Here is a 24217-nt window from a genome sequence, read left to right as displayed (position 1 = left end):
CCATGCCTTGCAGTGGCCCTGCCTTCTGCATAGTGCGCATGTGTTGACCGCGGCGGTGACGTGACCGGGACGTTGCCTCTGGTTGGCGAACGATGTGTGTTCCGGATGCAGAGGGGTGCCTTGTTGTCAGGTGGGTCATGTGTGGGTGCCCTTGTGGATGTGTTGTGACCCCCAGCAGGGTGTCTGTGTGGTGATTGGACCCTGTGTCGGCCTGTGTGTTGCATTTGGGTAGTTGCGTACCTGCGTCGTCGTCCACGGAGGCCCATCTGACGATAGTGTTGCAGCAGGTACATCACCGGATGCATACGGAGGGCTGGGTCCATGGCGTTCATGACCGAGTCTCTGTGATCGCGCTCCGCTGTCGACTTTCCGCCTGCTCAGGCTGGGCGGTGGTTCCGCTGCGGTGCGTCTGCTTGTTTGGGCCATCCTAATTTGTCGAGCGGGGCGGATGTCATTCGGCACTGCTGTGAGTCTTGATTGGCTGCCGTCGCTGCGGTGGCGGGCGCACTTTGATGGTGGTGTGCGTCGCTCCGCGGCGGACGGCGAAATTACCTATGTTTTGCTATCCTAATGTGGCGGACGTGAGCACCGCTGCTCGCGGGTGGATAAAGCTGTTTTTCTGCCCCACCGCGATGGTGCCACCGCCCGACATCCTAATGGACCCCTAAGTGCACAGAGTATGCCCAGGCGTGGGTCCCGGGCGCATTGTGCCACTGGATTCAAGCTAGCCTGGCTGATGAGGGGTGATTCCCCGAAACCGGTCCCAAGATGCATGTTTCTGGTCCAGGGAGGACGTGGCTTGACAGTTCGGGCTGGACTGTTCCTTTGAGGAACAGGGTCAAGACGGATTTATTTAACCCAGATCTCTGGACTGGGGGTGAATGTTTGATTTGCTCTGCATTCCGTCTATCATCTGTGTGTATTTGGCTTTGATTTTAGACAAACGTTGGTACACGTTCCAGCACATTTGAAAGGTACTGACTCAGATATATTTTTTAAAATACAAAACATATGCAAATCACAATATAAAAAAAGTTTAACCTTTATTCATTTCTAAAATGTCCTAATGATCCATTTATTGTACCTGATTTGTAGTTTTCTAGATGGGATACTGTCCCTTTAACTAAACTATTTTTGTTCATTATTGCTTTATCATCTGGACTTAACAAAGGACATAAAAATTTTGTTTTTGGGTATGTGTTACTCTGTCACCAATGTGTTCACATTCCTGTCTGTTTTAAGACAGCAAACAAACCTGTCACTTTTAACAAACATTGAATTCTATTTTTTGTAGTGAAAACATATTTGTTGTATGCTTTTAATAATATGTTTTTAATAAAACATTTAGCAATGTATTCTTATGTTTCTAGTCATTTTTGGCTTACATGCTCACTATTGCCAATATACCAATGTGACCTTTGGAACATCCACTGCAGGATCATAAGTGCTTACGGTCCTCATGTCTCTTTCTGCAGTGGAGGCTGCGGGGCTTTTGGACCCCCGTGAACGCACCTTCTTTGTAATGGCCTTTCAGATGGTCTTCTTCTGATGGGCATTAACCTATCGGTATGCAAAAAAAGAAAGAAATCTTTTTTTCTGAATTTTTGTTTGTTTATATTGATGTAACACAATTTTGAGAACTCAATCACAAGCAGTTTAAAAAAAGTTACAACAGCATATCTGTTAGGCCAGGGATCTCCAACATTTCCTGTAGTGAAAGTTACTTCTGATCAGTGAAAATCATCATGGGCAACTGAAGGCTAAACAACTTGTGCATTGTTACTAGATACCCCTACGCCCAGCTTCATTGACTTTAAGCCTAATGTTCATAGGGCCAGGCACACGGGTTTGAACAAAATGCTCTGTCTAAAGGCAATATGAAAGGGCTGCCATGTGATGTCAGTGAGTGTGCGGTCTTTGGGCATGTATGTACATTTGTGCGTATGGGATATATTTGTACAGGTGACTGAGAGCCTGTGTGGTATGTACGTGTACCACGAACATACCTTTCGCCATATGTGGCCACATTACATGCATAACACAAACATACAATTTGTTCTTTTTTTTATGGGAGAATTTAAAGTGAAAAAAAATAATCTGCAAAAGTTCAGAATACTGAACATTTGTCTGCACTTTAAAAGTCTCTCATGTAAAAAAAGTTGCTGTATTTTTCCATAATATTTAGAGCATAGTGTCTACTGGCCACTTGGATTAAGGGGCCTGCTGTTTGTAAATGCAATGCTTTGAAATGGGAGAAAATTGAAAGGAAAAGGTAACTTAATCATTAAGGTGTTTTCCATTTCAATTGTCTTTCATTTAAAAACATTCAGCAACATCATTTTGTTCACAGCTTTAATACTGAGTTGACAAGGGCTTTTATTTAAGAGTTAAATACCTCAGTGCTTCAATTGTTCACCTCTGTGACCCAGCCACAGCCTGGGTCAAATATCTGAATGAGCACTGCTCTTTATCAGGCCCTGCTATTGGCAGCCTGATGATAATAATGTAAAATGAACACAGAATTCCCTTAAGTTTAAAAGAAAAGTATGACCCTGTGCTTATTTAAAAGTTAACTCAAGTCTGTGAGCTACTCTGAAGGTGTCTGACTGGTTGGAGACACCTGATCTAAACTGGGTGATTTGTGGAATAATAGGAATAGCACAAATCATTTTTATTTGGTATGTTAAATAATTATATATATATATATATATATATATATATATATATATATATATATATATATATATATATATATATATATATATATATATATATATTCACTGAACAAACCATAAATTTCACACCAGTTATAGTTAGCTGGAAATTTTACTCGCATAAAACCATTGAAATTCCCACGTTATAGTTAGTTGGACTCACTATAACTTGCGCGTGCAATGCACTGCTGATGACGGTCACATATTACATCACTCATGACATGGTCATTGACATCACTCATGACATCACTGATGACACCATCCAGTGAATGTGTGTATTTTTAAAAAATAATGATGTGTTATATATGTATATGTAAAAGTTGATGGAAGAATAAATGTTTAAATAAGGGTTCACATGGATGTTTTTAAAAAAAAATTTGATTGGTTCACTGGCTTATTAAGTGTATCTTAGTGTATACATATATTAGTGAGTAATGTTTAAATATTTAAATATAAGGATTAGTGTTTCACTTTGTGTATAAGTGGCTGCATGGGTTGGTGAGTAGCTACATGTGTATGTATATGGGTTATTAGATGGTTTTTTTTAATATCAATATGAGTGTCTATATGTTTGGTGGGGGTATTACTTAGAACATAGATGCATGAGTGACTGACTCTCTGTTTGTATGTGTTTTGAAGACAGCATATGTGCAGGACTGTATGGGTGGATGACTGTGTATATGTGTGTGTTACTGACTGAATGACTGTCTCACTAGTGTCTTTATCAGTAACTACATATGTTTTAATGTAGTATATGTGAATATTGATGTATATAAGTGAGTATATATGAGAGTAAGGGATTGTAAGAGTTCCTGTTAAAATAAGTATGTGTTTCTATAAGTGATTGTTTAAGAGAATAAGTATGTGTAAGGTTCCTTAGAAGTAAGGTGGTAGTGTGTGTATAGCTGTATATGCAAATAAATGGATGTTCAATAGTTTATTTGCATGTGTGAGTATGTGTGAGAGTATCTTTTGGATGACTGTCGGTGTGTAACAGGATGTACAGGTGTATCACTACATATGATTAGTGAGTATACGTATGAGTGATTATATAGAACTGTTGGTGAATGAGTGGATGTGTATATAGATGGTGGAATTATTGAATTGGTTGTTGTAACTGGTATGGGTATCTCCATTTTTTTGAAAATTTTTGTTTCTATTTTTGAATATGTGTTTTAAGGGTTACATTACAGTGAAAGGAGGTCTGTCACTGTATCACAAGGATGGTATCATCACTGATGTCAGGAGTGATGTCACTGACCATGTCATGAGTGATGTAATATGTGACGTCATCAGCAGTGCATTGAACGCGCAAGTTATAGTGAGTCCAACTAACTATAACGTGGGAATTTCAATGGTTTTATGCGAGTAAAATTTCCAGCTAACTATAACTGGTGTGAAACCTATGGTTTTTTCAGTGAATTTAATAGGTTTTTTAAATGCTAATTCCTAACTATAACTGGTGTGAAACCTATGTTTTTTTCAGTGAATTTCATAGGTTTTTTAATAGCAAATCTCTATAGGTATGAAATGTAATATTTTTTATAACGAATTTTATATTGTATAATTATGTAATATTTTTTATTTTTTTTATTTTTTTGCCCCGGAGCGCTCCCGGGGAACGTACCGATGCGCTCACCGGTAAGCGCAGTGCTACGGCGCGCCCCGGGGCGTGTACCATTGAGCGTCCCGTTAGCCCTATTCCCGCGAACGAAAACAACATCGTTACGTATCGCGTAGCCGCGTGATGCATCATATGACGCACAGCGTAAGCGCACCCGGAAGCACGCAAGCGCATACGATTGCGAAACGTCCTGACGCGCTTACGTAACGCGCCTCCGGGCGCGCCCCGGGGCGCGTAGCGTAAGCGCGTCGGGTCATGTGACCTGAAAATAACACTTTTCATTGGTTCACAACACTTTTGGTTTCCAAATGATGAAAGCCCTGGTCATGTGACTTGAAAATAACACTTTTCATTGGTTCACAACACTTTTGGTTTCCAAATGATGAAAGCCCTGGTCATGTGACTTGAAAATAACACTTTTCATTGGTTAAGAACACTTTTGTTTTCCAAATGATGAAAGCCCCCACCTTTTTTCCTCAATTTCACTTTGTTATTTGAGTGAGGAAGACCTGCTTTTTCCTTACAGAGATGGCTACAGTCATATCAGCAGCTGGAGCATCTGCCCCACCACCACCACCACCACCATTAAAAAGACCACCAGAAGATCACATTGGTGGTCAAGAAGAAGAGGAGGAGGATGATGAAGAGGAGGAACAGACAAGGCATTTCCTGCCTGAAGATAATCAGCCCTACAAACCAAAAGAGCACTTTGTATGGGAGTTCTACAAAATCCCAAGGGGTTTCAAAAAAGTCAACGCTGCGAAGGTGACTTGTTTGATTTGTGGTGCTGAGCTGTCCAGGGGGAACCATAACAAAAAATATTCCTTCGGGAATCATACCATGATTCGGCACATGATGCGTTTGCACCCAAACAACTATTCTGCTGCAGAGGTAAGGGACCTCTGCAGTAAGCTACCCCCATCAACATCCAGACCCTCAACATCCAAAGAACCAACTCTATCGGGTTCAGAGGCAAGAGAGACGATGCCTATCATACAACCAAAATTTAATTATTTTAAAATCGTGTGCAAATATTGTGGAAAGACACTTTGCTATGGTGAGCAAAGTATAAAACTTATCATCTGTGCTGGTGATAACCATAAGTGCCCGAAAAAACCCTAATTTTTTCTGATTTTGTTTTGCTCCAGTTGAGCCATTTACAATTCCCTGTTTTTTGTTTCTCCCCATAAAAAATACAAAAAAAATATAAAACTGTTCAGAAAAGCCAAAAAAAAAAAATGTTCAAAAAACAATAAAAAAAATATAAAACAACAAAAAGAATAAAAAAAACTGTTCTTTTTAGAACTACCTTTAATTTATAGAAATAAACCTATATTTTTAAAGAATCTCTGTCAATCTTTTTTCTGCAGGGTACGCGTACCGGCACGTGCACCGGGAAGCGCATCAAGGCGCGCACCCAAAAAAAAAAAAGAAAGAAAGAGTGAGCATGAGGGAAGAACACAGAGAGAGTAATGTTAAGAGAAAAAGAGCTAGAGGGAGCAACACAGAGGGATTGTTTATTACATAGTAAAAAACAGAGAAGGTGTAATAGGGTGTAAGTGAGAAAAGGAAAATTAATAAGGGAGCGAAAGAAGGGAAGAGAGAAAAAGAAGACTAAAGTAGAGGTACTGGTAGAATGTGAGTGGGTGTTGAAAGTAAAAGGAAGGACAGTAAAGAATGAGGGGTAGTGACGGAACCGGAATAAATGAACAACGGTGAGGAAGGGTGAGAAAAGAGCAGTGAGTGTAAGTAAAGAGGGGTGAAAGAGGGTGGGTAAACAACAACACAACAACTCTATGCAGAGCTACCCTACCTCTAAGCACTTTAAATTATTATTTAACTGTTTCACTGGGTTTGCCTCTTGGTACGCTCCCCGGTAAGCTCCCCGGTGCGCGTACCGGACGCTCCCCCCGCGAAAATCGAAAAAAAATAAAAAAAAATGTTTGTCCCGCGGGACCCTTTTATGGCCCCCACATCAAACCTAGGGGGTCAGGGGGGGTCTACCCTGCCCCCTTTTTGGTCATTTCCCCCTTTGTTTTTGCCACCTCTTGTGTCTCGATCCTACCGAGACACAAGATGGCGGCCGCTCCGGACTGTTTGGAATGTTACAGACACCCGAGAGCCAATCAGCTTTCCACGCGCGAACTCGCGTAGCGCGCTGGTACGCGCCCCGGTGCGCGTACCGGGGCGCGCTTATAGATATATATATTTTTTTTTTAACCTAAATTACTCAAAATCCACTGGAGCACATATCTTGAGACATAGCAAAGGCACATCGGGCTACCAGTCCCTACAATTATTTCAAGTTTTGTGGAAATCCATTCAGCCGTTCGGGCTAAAAGTGAGTCCAACCGCCCTATGGAAATTAACATGGGGAAAACACGTTTTGGGACCCCCCTTTTATCTCAGCCCCCGCTTGACGAATCCCCCCATCTTTCAGGAAAGGAGCGGAGCGCAGCGAGGCAAATTTGAGGAAAATTTCAGGCAGATTCCTCAACCGGCGCCAAAGCTATTCCCAATAGAATGTTGCGATTTCCCTATGGAAAGCAATCCTAACTATAACTACCTACTGGCGACCGCCAGTAGGTAATATATATATGTTAATTTGTATTGAAAATCTAATATATTTTCAAAATTAAAATAATTTGTTTTAAAAACATGTTTGCAAAAATTATCACAATTTTTTAAATTTTAAATGCAGACATATGAACGCAGGGAGAGTGAGGAGACGACAGCCTCAAGTTTTTAGACCGATTTCAGAACTTGGCACCATAGAAGAATGGGATATTATCAAATTCTTTTTTGATTAAATAGGCAAACTATTCTTGATTTGTGTCATCAGCAGGAGCCAGATCTTCTTCTTCACAATAGGAACCCCACATCAATTAGATAGGCAGTCAAAATTATGGCAGTACTCCATTTGGTAGCCACTGGATTATTTCAATACACTGTAGCAGTATCTGGTGGAAAGTCACAACCACCTTTCAGTGGAGTGCTACAAGAATTTCTTTCTTCAGTGATGAGACACGTCAACCGCTTCATACAGTTTCCACCAATAGAGAATTTTGCTGATGTGAAGGGAGAATGTTATGCTTTGGGTCACCTACCACATGTGGTTGGAGCAATTGATGGCACACATATTGCTTGGTGCTACCACACGACAAAGACAAAGTCTACCGCAATCGGAAAAACTTCCCTTCAATCAGTGTGCAAGTTGTGTGCTTACCAGATTTGTACATCACAAGTGTGTGTGTGTTTTCCAGAATCAACACATGATTCCTTTGTACTACGGAACAGCACCATACCCCTGCAAATGTCACAACTTGGACCTGAGCGGCCTGGCTTGTTGGAAAGTACAAAGTAGAATGTTTTGTTTATTTCAAGACAAACAATCAAAAATAGTATGTATTGTTTAGGCTAATTGTTTTTACCTTTCTTATAGGAGACTCAGTTTATCCTAACCGACCATGTTTGTTAGTACCGCTGAGGAATCCAACAATGCCAGGATAGGTCTGCTTCAATGAGACCCATGGAAGAACATGGAGGATAGTGGAGCTGGATTTTGGGCTCTTAAAGGCCAGATTTTGTGTCTGGATAAGACTGGTTGAGCCCTGCTCTACTCACCTGATAAGGTGTGTAAAATCACCATGGCATGCTGCATGTTACACTACATAGCCCTGCAAAGGAACATCACATAAGAAAACCATGATGAGCCAGCGGGTGAGGATGTTGGCATGACAAATGAAAATGATAGTGGTGAAGAGGAAGGAACTGACTTATGTCAAGATGTTATTGACAACTTCTTCACATTATGTTTGAAAGCCACTGTTGATCTAATGAGAATAACAGTCTGTGCTAGACATTTTTGTGAAAAGGCAAGTTATGGTATATCCAGGGCAAAGATGGTGTTGATCTAAGTTTTGACACATGGACTACTTACTGTGTTTATTTACATTGTTTATCTTTGATTATTTTTAGAAAATGTTTCTTCAATATGTGTCATATGTAATATGTCTATTTTGTATTTGTCGTACAATTTTTGTTTTATTTGTATTGTTTATGTTCCTTCACCAAGTCATCTTTATTTGAACATTTAAACGTTGTGACATTTGCAGTTATGTGCTGCTATTGCGAAGTATAAATGGAACATAGGTTGATTCTGTGAAAACATACGCACTTTGGATGTACAGCTCTTGTACAGAGACACCTTGCACAGTGATTGAATTGTATTTGTAAATATTACATTAGACTTGTATTCTGTTGATTGTTGCCACCAAGTAAATATGTGCTGCTTAAATTGCTTTGACCACCTGTGGTAGGCCACCCAAAGCATACAAATCTCACTTTGCATAGGCAAAATCCACAATTTTTGTTAACTGTATGTAGCTGTTGATGTGTCTAATCATTGAAGGAAAAACTCTTGTAGCACACCCTTTAAAGTTGGTTTGGACATTCCACAAGTTACTGCAACAGTGTAATGGAAAGATCCTGTGGCCTCAAAAGGGAGTACTGGCATTATTTGCTCTATGGATGTTATTGGTGTGGCTTTCGTAATGTGAGGCCGAAGATTTGGCTCCAGCTGATGACATCCTAAGTAAGAGTTTGCCTATTTTAAACTTTTTTTATTATCTCATATTCTTCCATCATGAGAAGATCTGGAATTGTCAAAGAAAATATTGCATGGTAATTTTGGAATATGCACAAGTTATAATGTATTAGGACAATATGAGTAACATCGCTTTATTCCAATTAAATCATAGCCTAGTTTGTTATTTATGTTCATTTTTGTAATCTTTTAAAAAATGTGAATCACAATACCTACATGGAATTTATTTATGATTATGGAGTGAAATGGAGTTTGTTTTATAGGGTAGTATGCAGGTGAACAAAATGTTGCCAAAACATATCATGTGAGTGATGTTAACATCCATCCAAAAGCCACTGGAATAGTACAATGTTGAACGCATCCCAAGACGGATCACCTGCTACAACAACACCAGGACAACTATGAAATCTAAATAGGCTTGGTGCAATCCCGCCACCCTGACAGTGACAGAGTAAGGCTAGCCAGCAGAGAAGTCCGCCGTATCGGCAGAGGAGAGCCGCTTACTCGGCAGAAACCACTTTGTTGATGCAGATACTATTTCAGCCAGCACAAATGGAAATACGGGGGGCGGGAGTCCGTCAACTTGGCAGAGAACTTGTAAGCTCCGCCGTGAAGGGATGACTCGAGCCTCGCCAAGATTTAAATCAGGCCCTAAGTGGGTTTTTATACACTGCTAACAAACGAATAACAACTATAGAATGTCAAAGAAATAACTGTGATATAAGGCTCTCTCTGCTGAACTGCTGCATACGAAGGTGCAAATAATACTAAAGAAATGCGTGTGTATCACAGCTGTATGAAAATACTGAAGCCAAAGACTTTCCCTTACAATAGTGGGTGTGCATGTGTATTGTAAAACTATGCAATATACTGTAATGAAAGTTTCCCAAATTAAAGTGGCATAGCGGATCACAAGGTTCTATACTGTTGTTGGTTCTGCACCTGCCAATTCACAAAAATAAAAGTACAGCAAGCTAAAGGTGAAAGGATCTTAAGATGAGTCAAACATGTTAAAGCTCACCACTATACGAATGTCGTATATTGAGTTCCATGAAATTCAGAATCGGATTGTAAGAAAGTATCATCTGGAAAATTATTATGGCACAGTACATAGATGTTTGCGAGGTTGCACGTTACCAATTCTTATGTTATAAAGTAGCACAGACTCATTGGAATTGTAGTAGAAGAGGGCATATTTATTTCAGCTAGCAGCATAGTAAAACACATCTCCACCCTTCTGGTACCAACTCCAACTGTCATATTCCCACACTCTACATTCTAGAATTCCACAAAGACTAAGCTCTGGTAGCCACATAGAGACAAAGGAACATCTTAATATTCTACCCCTTACCCCTTACCAACCACAACAATTAGGTAATCGGATATTTTGTAATCCAAGATCTTGAGATGTTGTTGAACTTGTCTGCCAAGGTATTGCGGCAAGAGGTGGCAACGCGCCGGAAGGCAATGCTAATTGAGTCTTAGTTGCTGATCTTAATTGTGTTTTGTTCATGTATTGCTGCTGATATTTTAAAAAACGTTCAGCTTTTAAATCTTTTAGTGTTTTCACTTTATCTTGGTACTTGCACTTTTCACTTAGCCGGACCCCGTTCCACCGCAGCTTGGTGCTGGTTGAGTTGAGGGACGTGGCTCCTCCCTCTGTTCCTACACGTAAGCTACCGGGGTCAGTATTTAAATCTTATGTGTGCTCGGCCACGCAGCGGGCGCGTGCAGCAGGCGCGCCGCGCCGATGGCGTGCCAAAGGCAAGCACGTCTGCGCCCTTTACGCAGCTGGATCGCGACCATGATGCCCGATTTCCCTGTAAAGAGATAATTCAATGGTCCAGTGATTATCTTTTGGCTCTTAATGATAAATTCTGTTCCTGGGGTGTGAAGACGATTTCCTACGCCGATGATACCCAGTTGGTGTTTCCCTTTAAGGATCAATCGGAAGACTCTTTTAAGAGCTTTAAGGGCTTTCTAAAAGATATTGCCCTTTGGATGAATAACAACAAGCTCAAACTTAGGGGCTCATTAGGATGGCGGACGGAAGTGCGACCGCCGTCCTGGAGTAGGCGGAGAATGCCTTTTCCTTGTCCGCCTGCCGCGGACAGTCCGACCGCCATATTAGGATGGGAAACACTGTCAAAACTCCGTACGCGGCGGAAGAGAATGCACCGCCGCGGAATTACACCCGACCCCGCGGCGGACGTAACTAATCCAGAGACACCGCCGTACGGAATGACGTCTCCGACCGTGTCCCAAATCACGATGGCGGAAAACACACATAAAACCGCTGCGGAAAAACAACCTGCCTGAACACGGCGGATTCCCCACAGCGAACAAACCACACATTGCTAAGATACCCACCACAAGCAGCTCGCCCACATGGACCCAGCGCTACATGCTTTTCCGATACTCTTCGCGATCCTCCACCAGCAAGTCATGGACCATCATCGACGACGACGCAGGTACACTACACACCATTTACTGTCGGAAGGGGAGTACCTGGCAGGGCTGTGACGTTGGGAGGGGGAGTGTCATGTACGAGAAACCACATCAGATCGCACAAACATATCCACAATCGAAGTACACATTCAGGAATGACAACGACAAACCAGTACACATGAATGACTTGCTTTATTAAACATAATCGGGGTACAATCTCTGAGTATGCAAGAGCATGGGCACTGGGTACAACAGAGCAGGTACATGATAGGCAGCACATGAGAGGGCAGAATGCAGTATCAGAACAGCAACAGGGCATTGTGGACAACAGAGCAGGTCCATCAGAGGCAGCACATGAGAGGGCAGAATGCAGTATCAGAACAGCAACAGGGCATTGTGGACAACAGAGCAGGTCCATCAGAGGCAGCACATGAGAGGGCAGAACGCAGTATCAGAACAGCAACAGGGCATTGTGGACAACAGAGCAGGTACATGATAGGCAGCACATGAGAGGGCAGAATGCAGTATCAGAACAGCAACAGGGCATTGTGGACAACAGAGCAGGTCCATCAGAGGCAGCACATGAGAGGGCAGAATGCAGTATCAGAACAGCAACAGGGCATTGTGGACAACAGAGCAGGTACGTGATAGGCAGCACATGAGAGGGCAGAATGCAGTATCAGAACAGCAACAGGGCATTGTGGACAACAGAGCAGGTCCATCAGAGGCAGCACATTTCAGGGCAGAATGCAGTATCAGAACAGCAACAGGGCATTGTGGACAACAGAGCAGGTACATGATAGGCAGCACATGAGAGGGCAGAATGCAGTATCAGAACAGCAACAGGGCATTGTGGACAACAGAGCAGCTACATCACTAGCAACACCAGTACATGGGTCAAGCTACCCGTCCCAACGACAACAACAGTGCAAGGCTGGTTACAATGGACAATGTACACACCAAGTCAAATCACATGGGAGTGAAGTGAACAGCACCTCACATCACATAATCAGGTGGACTGCTTGAACTACCTGCCTCGGACACACTGCCAGCACCAGAAACAGGAGTGTGAGACACAGCCACAGCTCGAATGACTGACACATGAGCCACACACCCCGACACACACCCAGCACCAGAAACAGGAATGTGAGACACAGCCACAGATCTACTGACTGACACATGAGCCACAGACCCAGACACACTACCCGCACCAGAAACAGGAATGTGAGACACAGCCACAGATCTACTGACTGACACATGAGCCACAGACCCTGACACACTGCCAGCACCAGAAACAGGAGTGTGAGACACAGCCACAGCTCGAGTGACTGACACGTGAGCCACAGACCCTGACACACTGCCAGCACCAGAAACAGGAGTGTGAGACACAGCCACAGATCTACTGACTGACACATGAGCCACAGACCCAGACACACTGCCAGCACCAGAAACAGGAATGTGAGACACAGCCACAGATCTACTGACTGACACATGAGCCACAGACCCAGACACACTGCCAGCACCAGAAACAGGAATGTGAGACACAGCCACAGATCTACTGACTGACACATGAGCCACAGACCCAGACACACTGCCAGCACCAGAAATAGGAGAGGGCACAACAGAGACAGTGCTACTACATGAAGCATGACAGCAAACAACAGACACAGTGCCACCATCTGACACATGAGAGTCAACTGCAGCTGCGCCACTGGGACCAGTGAAATGATGAGCCACAGGGCTGTATGGGCTAGGAGGCAGGGTGGCCCTGGGAGCTGGGGATAGCTGTACTTGAGCGACATCGGGGTGTTCAGGTGTCAATGGTGTGTGTCTACGTTTCTTAGGGATATGTGAGTGCACCCTGGACATGACTGGACTGGTAAGTGGTGTGGCCTCATCTGAAACATCACCCAGCGAAGGTGGATCATCTGCTGGTGGGGGTCTGCTCTCTGGGGACGTGCTGGACCCTGCTTGTCGTTTGCTGTGGGCCTGCCTTCTGCCCTCTAAATCATGTGTAATGGGGGATGCAACTACAGGGTACCCCTTCCTCTGCTTCTGACGGGCGTGGATGGGAGTAGAGGTATGGGGGGACTCCACCCCGGACACATCTTTACTACGTTCCTTCAACAACATCAGCCTCAGTGCAGCCAGGGGTGATGTATGCCTGTCCTTGATGGAGCTAGTGTCTATGGGAGAAGCCCTGTCCCTTGGATGTGCCTTGGCCGTAGGAGGTGTCCTGTCCCTGGAAGTTCCCTGATCCCTGGGCGGTGCCCTGTCCCTGTGTGCAGACTTTTCCCTTGTAGTGTACCTGTCTCTAGAAGCAACCTTGTCCTTGGGAGTGTCCCTGCTCTTGGGAGTTGCCCCTTCCTTTGTAGTGTCCTTGTCCTTGGGAGTGTCCCTGCTCTTGGGAGTTGCCCCTTCCTTTGTAGTGTCCTTGTCCTTGGGAGTGTCTCTTCTCTTGGGAGTTGCCCCTTCCTTTGTAGTGTCCTTGTCCTTGGGAGTGTCCCTGCTCTTGGGAGTTGCCCCTTCCTTTGTAGTGTCCTTGTCCCTGGGAGTGTCTCTTCTCTTGGGAGTTGCCCCTACCTTTGTAGTGTCCTTGTCCTTGGGAGTGTCCCTGCTCTTTTGAGCTGGCCTTGCCTTTGTAGTGTTCTTGTCCCTGGGAGTGTCCCTGCTCTTAGGAGTTGAATCTTCCTTCGTGGTGTCCTTGGTAGTGTCCCTGGACTTGGGAGTTGCCCTTCCCCTGGGACTACCTTTTGTGGGGGATGCCTGTGTAGCATGTGAAGCCATTTCCCCCCACACCCCTTGAGGATCCTGTGTGTCAACTCCAGTGTAGCTCACGTCGTCTTTGTTGACAGATTTACCAGTCCTAGGGGATGCGGTCTGTGCTCTCCGTGCCCTGCCCTGCTGCCTGTGGCTGCTCCTAGTGCAATAACCTGTAAAAGAGTCCTGCTCTGAGAAGTCACTCCCCCCTGAGACATCAAGTGGTGTGGATGGGGGAACAGAAGTAGCACCCTGTCTTTGCGACTGTACAATGGCAGAAGACACAGTGTTTGCCAATGACTGAACTGTTCTGTGTAGACCAGCAACATCGCCATGCATACCCTCCATGAATGCCACCACCTGCCCCAACTTCCTATCGTGGTCTTGGAATGCATTGATCATGTTGGTCTGCCCTACACACAGCTGTTGCCGCAGATCTACAGCCTCTGCACAAAGTGCACTTTGTGTCACGGGGCAGGGGCGGCGGTTCCTGCACCGAAGGCAACTCTGCTCCCCCTCCTCTGGCGAGCACGAGCAGTACATGTTGCAGTGGGTGGCAGTGTGGGCCCTGTGTGCTGTGTCCCGACTGAAGGTGTCGATTGCCCACTCCCTGTCTGTGCCAACAGTGCAGACTCACCAACATTTTCTGAGGATGAGGGCAAAGGTGTTTCCACATGTGAGTCCTCAGGGACGGTCCTGTCCCCCTCTCCGGGGCTGCCCTCTTCAGTGTCAGTCTGCGTGTGTGTGACCTCTGATCCGGAAGTATTGCCACCACTCATCTCCGTCGTCTGTGGGTCAGTGCCCTCTGCCAAAGCTGACATAGAGAGAAACGAGGTGTGAGTAAGTGCCACACTCACGTACTGAAGGACAACAGATCTAGAATTCCATTACATACATAGTACATGTAGCACACATCCTGCACACGTCCCACCCCTACCAGTCATCCTCACATCAAAGAACCGGTGTTGGCTGTCAAACATGTACATCATGGCAAGTGCCTGTAGATCTGCACACATGTCATGCCATGGGACCACTGACCTCAACGGCATGTCCTGGAACCCTCAACTACTAAGCAAGTGGGCTGTCCACCTGGCGGACATGGATGCCAACGCTCACTCCGCTAATGGCACCAGCATGGTATTTCAGCTAAACATACGTACCACGGAAGTCACTACTGTGTCTGAGCACCAATACATGCATTGCAGGCCCAAGTAACATACACATACATTCTGCTTACCGCTAGTTTGCTGTGGATCCACACTCAGCCGGGCGGACAGGTCAGGATGCGTCACAGCAATGATACGGTGCATAAGAGGGGTCATGGTGCGGCGGGCCAGACGTGTAGATCTTGGAATCATCCCCAGTGTCATCTCCGCCACATTCTTGCTAAGCCTGGATATGTCGTCCCAGCGCTTGTGGCAGTGTGTGTGTCGTCTATTGCACCCCCCCACTGCCCGTACATCACGTGCTATGGTCCTCCACACGGCCTTGCGAAGGTGCAGCTTTACCTACCATGATGGGAGACAAGAGGGTAACGTAAGTGGACAGTATGACATGCACAAACATCGTAGTAACACGTTTCTACATGCAGCCATGCTCAGCACTACACATGTGAAGGTCCCACAGCACACCGGCAGGCTTGCAGAAGACAGGAGCCACTGAACACCTCATGGCCAACAACATGTACACCACTGAACTTACCACCTGTCCGGGTGCACCGTAGAGCCGTTGGTAGTGGCTGAGCACACCGTCCACAAGGACATCCAGCTCCGCTGCGGTGAAGGGACGAGACCGGGTCTCTCGCACTCTCTGCATGGCAAGGTACTGGGCTGTGGCACAGCAGCAGCAGCCGTTGGTCAGCTCAGCAGCAGCAGGTCGAGGTGATGGTCACAGGCAGCAGCCGTTGGTCAGCTCAGCAGCAGCAGGTCGAGGTGATGGTCACAGGCAGCAGCCGTTGGTCAGCTCAGCAGCAGCAGGTCGAGGTGATGGTCACAGGCAGCACTGGATCAAAGCAGTGAATGTGTGCTTGTGAAAGTCACACATATATAGGGCCCTGAGCCCATATCAGTGGCACACGTCGCCAGCTATTGGTTCCCCCTGGATGCCTCATTCGAAAAGGGCCAATGACAGGCCATGGTGTGGCGGTGCACTGTTTCCGCCATTGTCGATGGCGCATACACGCCCCGCGGTACCTCTTCCCATTGGCTGCCTGTGCACGTGCCGTCACGGACACACATCGGCAACCGCAAGTGCGCACTTCCACAACGGTTGCATCTTTTGCAACAATGTTCAATCAGTGGCGCCACCATGGCGGTGCACGCCTTCCGTGGGGGAGGTGCAGGCCAACACATACTTGTGATTATGGAAATCAAAATGGCAGTTCATGACCCCCCTTACAGTCACATTGCATCATCCACCGTAGACCGACCGTCCCAGCCCGGTCACCCACCGCCGTGCCAGCCCGGTCACCCACCGTCGTGCCAGCCCGGTCACCCACTGCCGTGCCAGCCCGGTCACCCACCGCCGTGCCAGCCCGGTCACCCACCGCCGTGCCAGCCCGGTCACCCACCGCCGTCCCAGCCCGGTCACCCACCGCCGTCCCAGCCCGGTCACCCACCGCCGTCCCAGCCCGGTCACCCACCGCCGTGCCTGCCCGGTCACCCACTGCCGTGCCAGCCCGGTCACCCACCGCCGAGCCAGCCCGGTCACCCACCGCCGTCCCAGCCCGGTCACCCACCACCGGGCCAGGCCAGTCAACACCCGGCAGTGGGTGACCGGGCTGGCACGGCGTTGGGTGACCGGGCTGGGACGGCGGTGGGTGACCGGGCTGGCACGAGGGGGGCCATGTAGATGGTAAAGAGGGTCAGGCTCAGTGATGACCCCAATGAGACTCCGCTGGTGATTTTCGTGGGGGCGGAGAGGACGGGTGGTAGTCTGATCCTTTGGCTTCTTCCGGTGAGGAACGATCTGATCCAGTCCAGGGCGGTTCCTTGTATGCCAGCTTTGTGTAGTCTGGCGACTAGTGTGCGGTGAGAGATGGTGTCGAAAGCTGCAGACAGGTCGAGGAGGATGAGGGCTGCGAAGTGGCCTTGGTTCAGGAGGGTGCGGATGTCATCTGTGGCAGCGAGTAGGGCAGTCTCAGGCTGTGGTTGCCTCAGGATCCGGATTGGGACGGGTTGAGGATGGCGTTCTCTTCGATGAACCGTGTCAGTTCCCTGTTGACTGCTTTCTCTGCTACTTTGGCTGCGAAGGGGAGGAGCAAGATGTGCCTGTAGTTCTTGAGGTCGGTGGAGTCAGCCGTGGGCTTCTTCAGCAGGGGTCTGACTTCTGCGCTTTTCCAGCTGTCTGGGAAAGTGCCTGTAATGAAGGTGCTGTTGATGGTCCGTTGTAGTTCAGGTGCAATGGTGTCCGCGGCTCTATGGTAGATGTGCGGGGGCAGGGGTCGGTGGGGACCCCGAGTGAATGCCTTTCATGGTCGTGGAGGTGTCCTCGGTCGTGATTGGTGTCCAGTCGGAGATGGTGGGCTGGCTGGGGTCTCTGGGGGCGGGGGGCTGGCTGTGGTGACTTGTGGGTGGTCGAGGAAGTTGTCGTAGAGTGTTCTGATCTTGAGGCGGAAGTAGGTTCCAAGCTTGTCCGAGGGGTCTTGGGACGGGGTGATGTCTTTGGCTTCACTGCACAGATTGGTGAATTCCTGGATGACACTGAAGATTTCCTTGGAGTTGGTGAGGATTTTGTTGTGAAGGATGTTCCTTTTGGTTATTCTGATTTGGTTGTGGTAGTCCGTCATGGCGTCCTTGTAGGTGGAGTAGTTGTCTTGGTGTTCCTACAGTTCTTCTCCAGGCGTCTGCAGGTGCGCCTGTCTTTTTGGAGATCGATGGTGAAGCAGACAACTTTCCTGGGATTATGTTTGCTGGGGTTTCGTAGCGGGTGAGCTTGTCTGCATAGTTAGAGATCCAAGTGTGGAGTCCTCAGGCTGCAGTGTTTGCGTCGGGTGCCCAGGTGGGGTTGTCTTGGGTGAGGGTGGAGTTCAGTTGCTCGTCTGTAACCTAGCTCCAGTTCCTTCGTGACGGGTGAGGGGGTGCTTTCGGTGCCTTGGGTTTGTCGACGATGAAGTGCATGCAGTGGTGGTCGGTACATGGTGGTTGCTTTGAGTGGTTGATACGAATGGTGTTGCCTGCGACGAAGATGGGGTCGAGGGTGTGTCCTTCTCTGTGAGTGGGTGTGGTGACGAGTTGGCTAAGTCCAATGTCGGCGAGGTTGTCAAGGAGGATGGTGGAGTTGGGGTCACTGGGGTTGTTGAGGTGAAAGTTGAAGTCTCCGATGAGTATGTAGTTAATTGATGCGATGGCGTGGGGTGCGATGAAGTCGGTGATGGTGGTGGCGAAGGGTGTCAGAGGGCCAGGGGGTCTGTAGACGAGGGCTCCTAAGAGTGTGATGTTAGACCTGGTCTGGATCTGGAAGTGCAGGTGTTCGGCGGAGGGGAAGGTTTTGCTGGAGGTGGTGAGGTGGAGGGTGCTCTTGTGGGCGATGACGTGGCCCCCTCCCTGGTGGTTGGGGCAGTCCTTCCACTGGATCTTATATCCGTCCGGGATGGCGGTGTTGATGTAGGGGGCGGCGTTGGTCCAGGTCTCTGTGAAGAAGGCTATGTCGGGCGAGAGAGAGTCAAATAGGTTCCAGATTTCCGTGGCGTGTTTGTGTATAGAGCGCTCATTGAGAGGATGCATCTTAGTGTGTTGTTTGCGCTGGTGTCTGTGGTGCTGGGGTTTGGGGTGGAGGAGAAAGTCTGACGGCAGTGGTGGCAGGAGAACTGTGCGTGGGTTGAGTTTGGCGGGGCTTGTTGGCAGTCTCTGGGTCTTCTGGGGTTGTGTGCGAGGAGGGTGGTGGAGTGGTAGCGGTGGAAGGTCGTGGATCCAGGGTTCCTGGCGCTGGTTGCATACGGGCGCAGACGGGCTTGCCTTTGGACGCATCCACTGTACGACCGTGCAGCGGCAGCCATTATGTAGGGGAAGGGCAGGGACGAGCAGCTGGGAGGCAGGAGCAGTCGAGGAGAGGGGGGGCCGCAGGGCAGCAGCAGCGGGAATGGAAGCAGGGAGAGCGGAGAAAAAACAGCGCAACACATTAACAGCACAAATAGCAGGGGAAAATAATGACAATACAAGGTCTCATGACAGCAGAGCACACTTAGCAGGAACAGAAACACACGACAATACCAGGAATAGAATTTAGCAGGAATGGAAATACCACAACAATATCAGGGACAGTCAGGCAGAGTCACCCGGAGGAACTGCAAGCAGGGGTCTCGAACCCCTCCCAGGAGGAGGCAGGAGGCTCGTCGGCGCAGTGAGGAGCGGAGCTGCTGGCGAGAGAGTATGCCTTTGATCAGGGGTAAATGAAGAAATGGGTTAAATGTTCATTTAGACCGTGGTTAAAGCCAAGTGGACAGCCAGGAAAGATGTTAGAGGGATGATATGCTAGAAGCAGTGAGAGTTTTTCCTGCAGTAGTCAATACAGACAAAAACAGTTGATGAGATGACAGAGAGAAACAAGAGAAAGAAAAGGATGAGTAAGATAACTTTTCAAATGAAATTTTGAATTCTAGACCTCTTCCATTCACAGATAGTATTCAGAGACAAACACATAGACCTGACGTGGGGGCAGCAGGTGAACCGAGTACGAGTGCACAGGGACTGACAGAGCTTGCAGTAGCAAAAATGAATACAACTGGCATAACTGTGAGTACAAGTATCCACCTGAGAGTACATTGATAACTAGGCAAAACTATCACAGTATTAGTAGCAACATCTCTGCTGTTGCCTTTGATACAGTGCTTATTTCTGTCTCTGATGCTGTGTCTGCTGATGTGTTTTCTGATGGTTCTGAGGTGTCCACCACATTTCCAAAGAATAGAGATGTTAATATTGGACTCTTAAGTATTGAATATGGAGACCTTTTGCAAGGAACAATTGACTTAATAGACTAATGTCATATATTGTTGATAAAATTAGATACCTGGTTAGAGAAGGAACAAGGTGTGCAAATGGAGCATATAATAAACTCGAGGAATTAGCTAAGGAATATGAGGTTGATATAAGCAGGAAAGAAATTTGCACAGGGAAATACAAAATTTATTTAAATGGAGCAGAAATAAAGGTAGTCGGTCTGGTGACTTTACAAGATCACACTAAAGAGTTAGATGAACATACTTGAGATTGGAGAGACTTAAAGAAATAGAAATTGAAGTGGAAAAACAAAATTACTACTCAAAAGAAAAAAAAAGAAAAATGCTGAAGCAGGAAAGACACAAAGATGATTGTGAGTGTAACAGAAGCAAAAACAGTGACAGTGTTTCCTTAAAGGGGAGTGCACAAAGGATATTATGGACATGTCCCTTGGTCTAGGAGTGATCTCTATGCCTTGACAGCAATTTTTCAAAAACTGAGGGAGGAATCAGACAGGTGGCGCACAGAGCTCCAAAGATTGGTTACAATTTTGAAGATGCTTTGGATTGATTTGTACACATTATTTGAAATTGATTTCCCTAGTGATTTGTGAATAGAATGCAAAGCTGCTGTTGTTTGACCGACTGAAGAACAATCTAGGGTTCCACTGCAAGCCAGTCCTCAGAGAAGTGAGGGCTTGAGGTTCATGGCAAAGTGAAGTGGTGGGAGCTTAGATCAGAGCTCGGAGAAACGTGAGGTGGCTGTGGCAAGCTAGTGGTCTAAGAGCACAGTCAAGAGCCTAGGACTGGGTGTCGGATGCTGGTCCCTGGAGCCAGGTGCAGAGCAAGAGTACAGGTGAGCGTGGTGAAGTGGGGTGGCTGGTGCAGAGCCAGAAAGAGCTGGAGATGCAGCCGCTTCCAGACGACCATACTCCACTCCAAGCAAGCCGTGCCCCATGGCTTCTTCCAATAACGCCACTTTTGGCTTTCTGCATTTTGGTGAGGCAGGTAAGTATGCTGGCAGGCCGGCATTCTACCTGAGGCTTGTGTGTTGCTCTGCCTGCGTTCATTGCCCTCATCGCGCCAATAACAACATCGCCAGTGGTCTGTAAGTTTCCATAATTGTAGGAACCTCCCGGTAGGGTTGTTCCTCAGTAGCAGTGGCAGTGACCTAATCCCCTTACAGCCATCAGTGGGGTAAACAGAGGACTGAGACTTGGTGGGAATAGTTAGATAAGGTTGGTGACCAGGGGGGGAGACAGCGTTTACAACGCAATCATTACATCGCGGTTCCTTTACAACGCAGTCGTTACAATGACTGTGTTGTTAGAATGCAATGCCTATACAAAGCAAGTCATTAGCTCGACTTACTGTAGGAGGCACTCTAACCTGAGGAATAGTATAATTTATTACTCCAACACCTTCCCTACTGTTGCGCAGTCTGGAGTTGGAATAGTAAATTATACTATTCCTAAGTCCAGCGTGCCCCCTGCAGCAAGTCGATCTAATGACTTGCATTATAAAGGTATCGAGTTCTAACAATGCGGTCGTTCTAACAACGCAGTCGTTGTAACGGCCACGTTGTAAAGGAATGTGATGTAATAGCATGCAATGTAACATGGTATATTCGCAGGGGGAATGGCAGGGAGCGCCAGGGCAAAAGCATCTGTAACAGTACCAAATTCAGCACACAGCAGCATCATAACGGCCAGCAGAGTTCACCGGCAGGGATAAGGCATAGTGCACGGGCAATGGGGGCAACCGTCAGGTCACAGCCAGTCACGTTCGGTGGCACACCAGGACACCAGGGTGTGACACGACAATAGAGGCCGTTGTCGAGGGTCGTGCTAGATTTGGCTCAGAAGCGGTCCCTGCTCGGTCCGGGTGCAGCTTGCACCTTCCTAAGAAGCTCTACTGCCATCTTGCCTAGTCTACCCAGCATCGCAAGCCCACCAGCACTCTAAGCCCCATTACCTCCATCAGCTTTATCAGTGCCAGCATGAGCTGCACCAGCAACCACCTCCTTTCAGCTGCCCTGGTGTATTGGCAATCATGAGATCAGGAAAAGTCTGCGGGGCAACAAAGAAAGCAAAACAACACAGAGAAGGCAAAATCCATGGCTAACCGCAAGGCTCCAGTTCTAGAGACATCAGAGGAGTCAAGCAGGGCAGATAATACGCCAACCACTATTAATAGCACTAATCTCATAGGTTTAAGGAAGGCAAAGACAACCGAAATTTGCCTCATAAGTACATAACACCCCTCCGCGTGCCAACGTATCTCTTAGGCCGATTTTACAGGATACCACACCCCACCGGATATTTTGGGGGACAGGACAGGACCATGAACAGTTCCCACTGAACGAAACCCATAGCTACTCACACAAGGCAACTACTGGGCAAACTTCATTGCAGACTTCATTGATCTGGACTGGGTGTGAGGAGAGGTTGGAACAAGACCTTGAGCAACGACTTCTACACCCCCAATTCTGTAACAAAGTTAAGTAAGTGATTCTCATCCAAAGGTCTAGCTTTTGTCTAGGCCCAAGTTCGTGCCACGGAGAAGGCACTAAACACCTAAGCCTCCCAACTGGAAGTCTAAGCACTCTGCACACAGGGTATCCTGGCAACCTCCCCAGTGAGTCCTTCCAGGTTCAGTCGCAAACTCAACAGACCAAATAATGCACTGTTGGATGATGCTCCCAAAGACTGCGCAGTGTGGCGGAAGATGCTTTTAAGCCTGTTCGATCAATCGCATGATCAGCCTACTAATCAGTTTAGCATATCCCATATTTCCACTCCAAAGCATGACTACAACACTTTGCTCTCACCTATTAAATTACCACTTGGGAACCAAATCACCCCCATGGAATATCCATGCACCAGGATCATCAAATTTTGAATGCCAAAAAGAAATATTGATCCATCCAGTTTTTCGCTATGACCCAAGGAGGCCAAGCTGATACAGCAAACACTCAACCTGATCAGTTGGACCTGCTCCTCTCAGATATGCCAAATTCTCCTCCAGTCATCTGGTTCTCTTTGCTGAACACCCTGGAGGTGGTATCGTTGGCATTAACATTTCATGCAGACAAACTGGAAAGACAAGTTGACCTTTTAAAAGCCATATGTTCAGGGTATTGATTGAAAGTTGCAGGCACTGAACAACTGATATATGATGTTACAACGCATACTTTTACCACGCATGCCTTTACAACGCGGTATTTACAACGAATACCTTTACAACGCATAGTGCTTTGGGGCGCTGGATAGTGAATAGTTTAATTTACTATTCCAACTCCAGTCCCCGTGGACACTAGGGAAGGTGTTGGATAGTAAATTAAATCTATTTCCTATCCTAGAACGCCCCCCAGCGCAATGCGTTGTAATGGTTTGCGTTGTAAAAGTTGTGTCGTAAAGGCACTGCGTGGTAAAAGTTGCGTTGTAAAGGATGTTTCCCCTGAACAACATGATCAAAAGAGTTCAACAGGATCTGCCATGACCTACCATTCCTGCCAATGTGCATCAACACTGTGCCTCCTCGCATGAGTCCCCATAATCTTATCAGATAAGGTTTCACAAGCTCGTTCTTTCTCTCATGATCCACAGATCCTGGAGGAACATTACTAGCCCAAGAGTCCATCAATAAGCATGTCAAACTCCTCCCACAAAGAGGACGTGCCTACGGAATGTAACAAGTCTGAAAATGGGCCAAAACCGTCAACTGGGGCATCAATAAACCACTGCTCTGATGTTCCAAATGATAACCAGCTACTCCCCCCAAAAAAGCAAGTCTTGGATCCTCCTCCTCCTACAAGCTGACGAAGATCCCACTCAAAGAGAGAACGTAAATGACTCAGAAAAGCAAGAAAAAATAGAGGTCCCAATCCCCTGCTAAACCAAACTACCACAATAACCTCAAAGAGAAGAAGAACCCTGGCGGAGAACAGCATACAATCCTATCTTACTCACTATATCAGATATTTCAGGGGCTGGAGGACCACATTAAAGCAATTGAGCCAGTAAAGGCCCCCTTGAATAAAAGAATGTCTGTATCACAAGATTTAGTAATGCCGAAGCAACAAAAACACCCATGGGCAACTTTCACAGATACAGCAAAATCAGCAG

At 46.9% G+C, this 24217-nt stretch overlaps 1 long non-coding RNA gene across 3 annotated transcripts in view; it reads left to right on the top strand.

Annotated features, from left to right (window-relative positions):
* Window positions 1-24217, top strand: part of LOC144763224 (uncharacterized) — a 497352-nt gene that overhangs the window by 179064 nt on the left and 294071 nt on the right. For 2 of the 3 annotated variants that reach the window (XR_013596194.1, XR_013596193.1), the window contains one exon: window positions 19769-19884. The exons of the other annotated variant lie outside the window; for it this stretch is intronic. This is a non-coding gene — a long non-coding RNA (uncharacterized LOC144763224). The remainder of the gene's footprint in view (window positions 1-19768; window positions 19885-24217) is intronic. 3 annotated transcript variants of the gene reach the window in all.

Source organism: Lissotriton helveticus, chromosome 6 (genome assembly GCF_964261635.1).
Source record: "Lissotriton helveticus chromosome 6, aLisHel1.1, whole genome shotgun sequence".
NCBI classification, from domain to species: domain Eukaryota; kingdom Metazoa; phylum Chordata; class Amphibia; order Caudata; family Salamandridae; genus Lissotriton; species Lissotriton helveticus.
The sequence above is the reverse complement of the archived record's forward strand: the minus strand, read 5'-3'. Positions and strand labels throughout refer to the sequence as shown.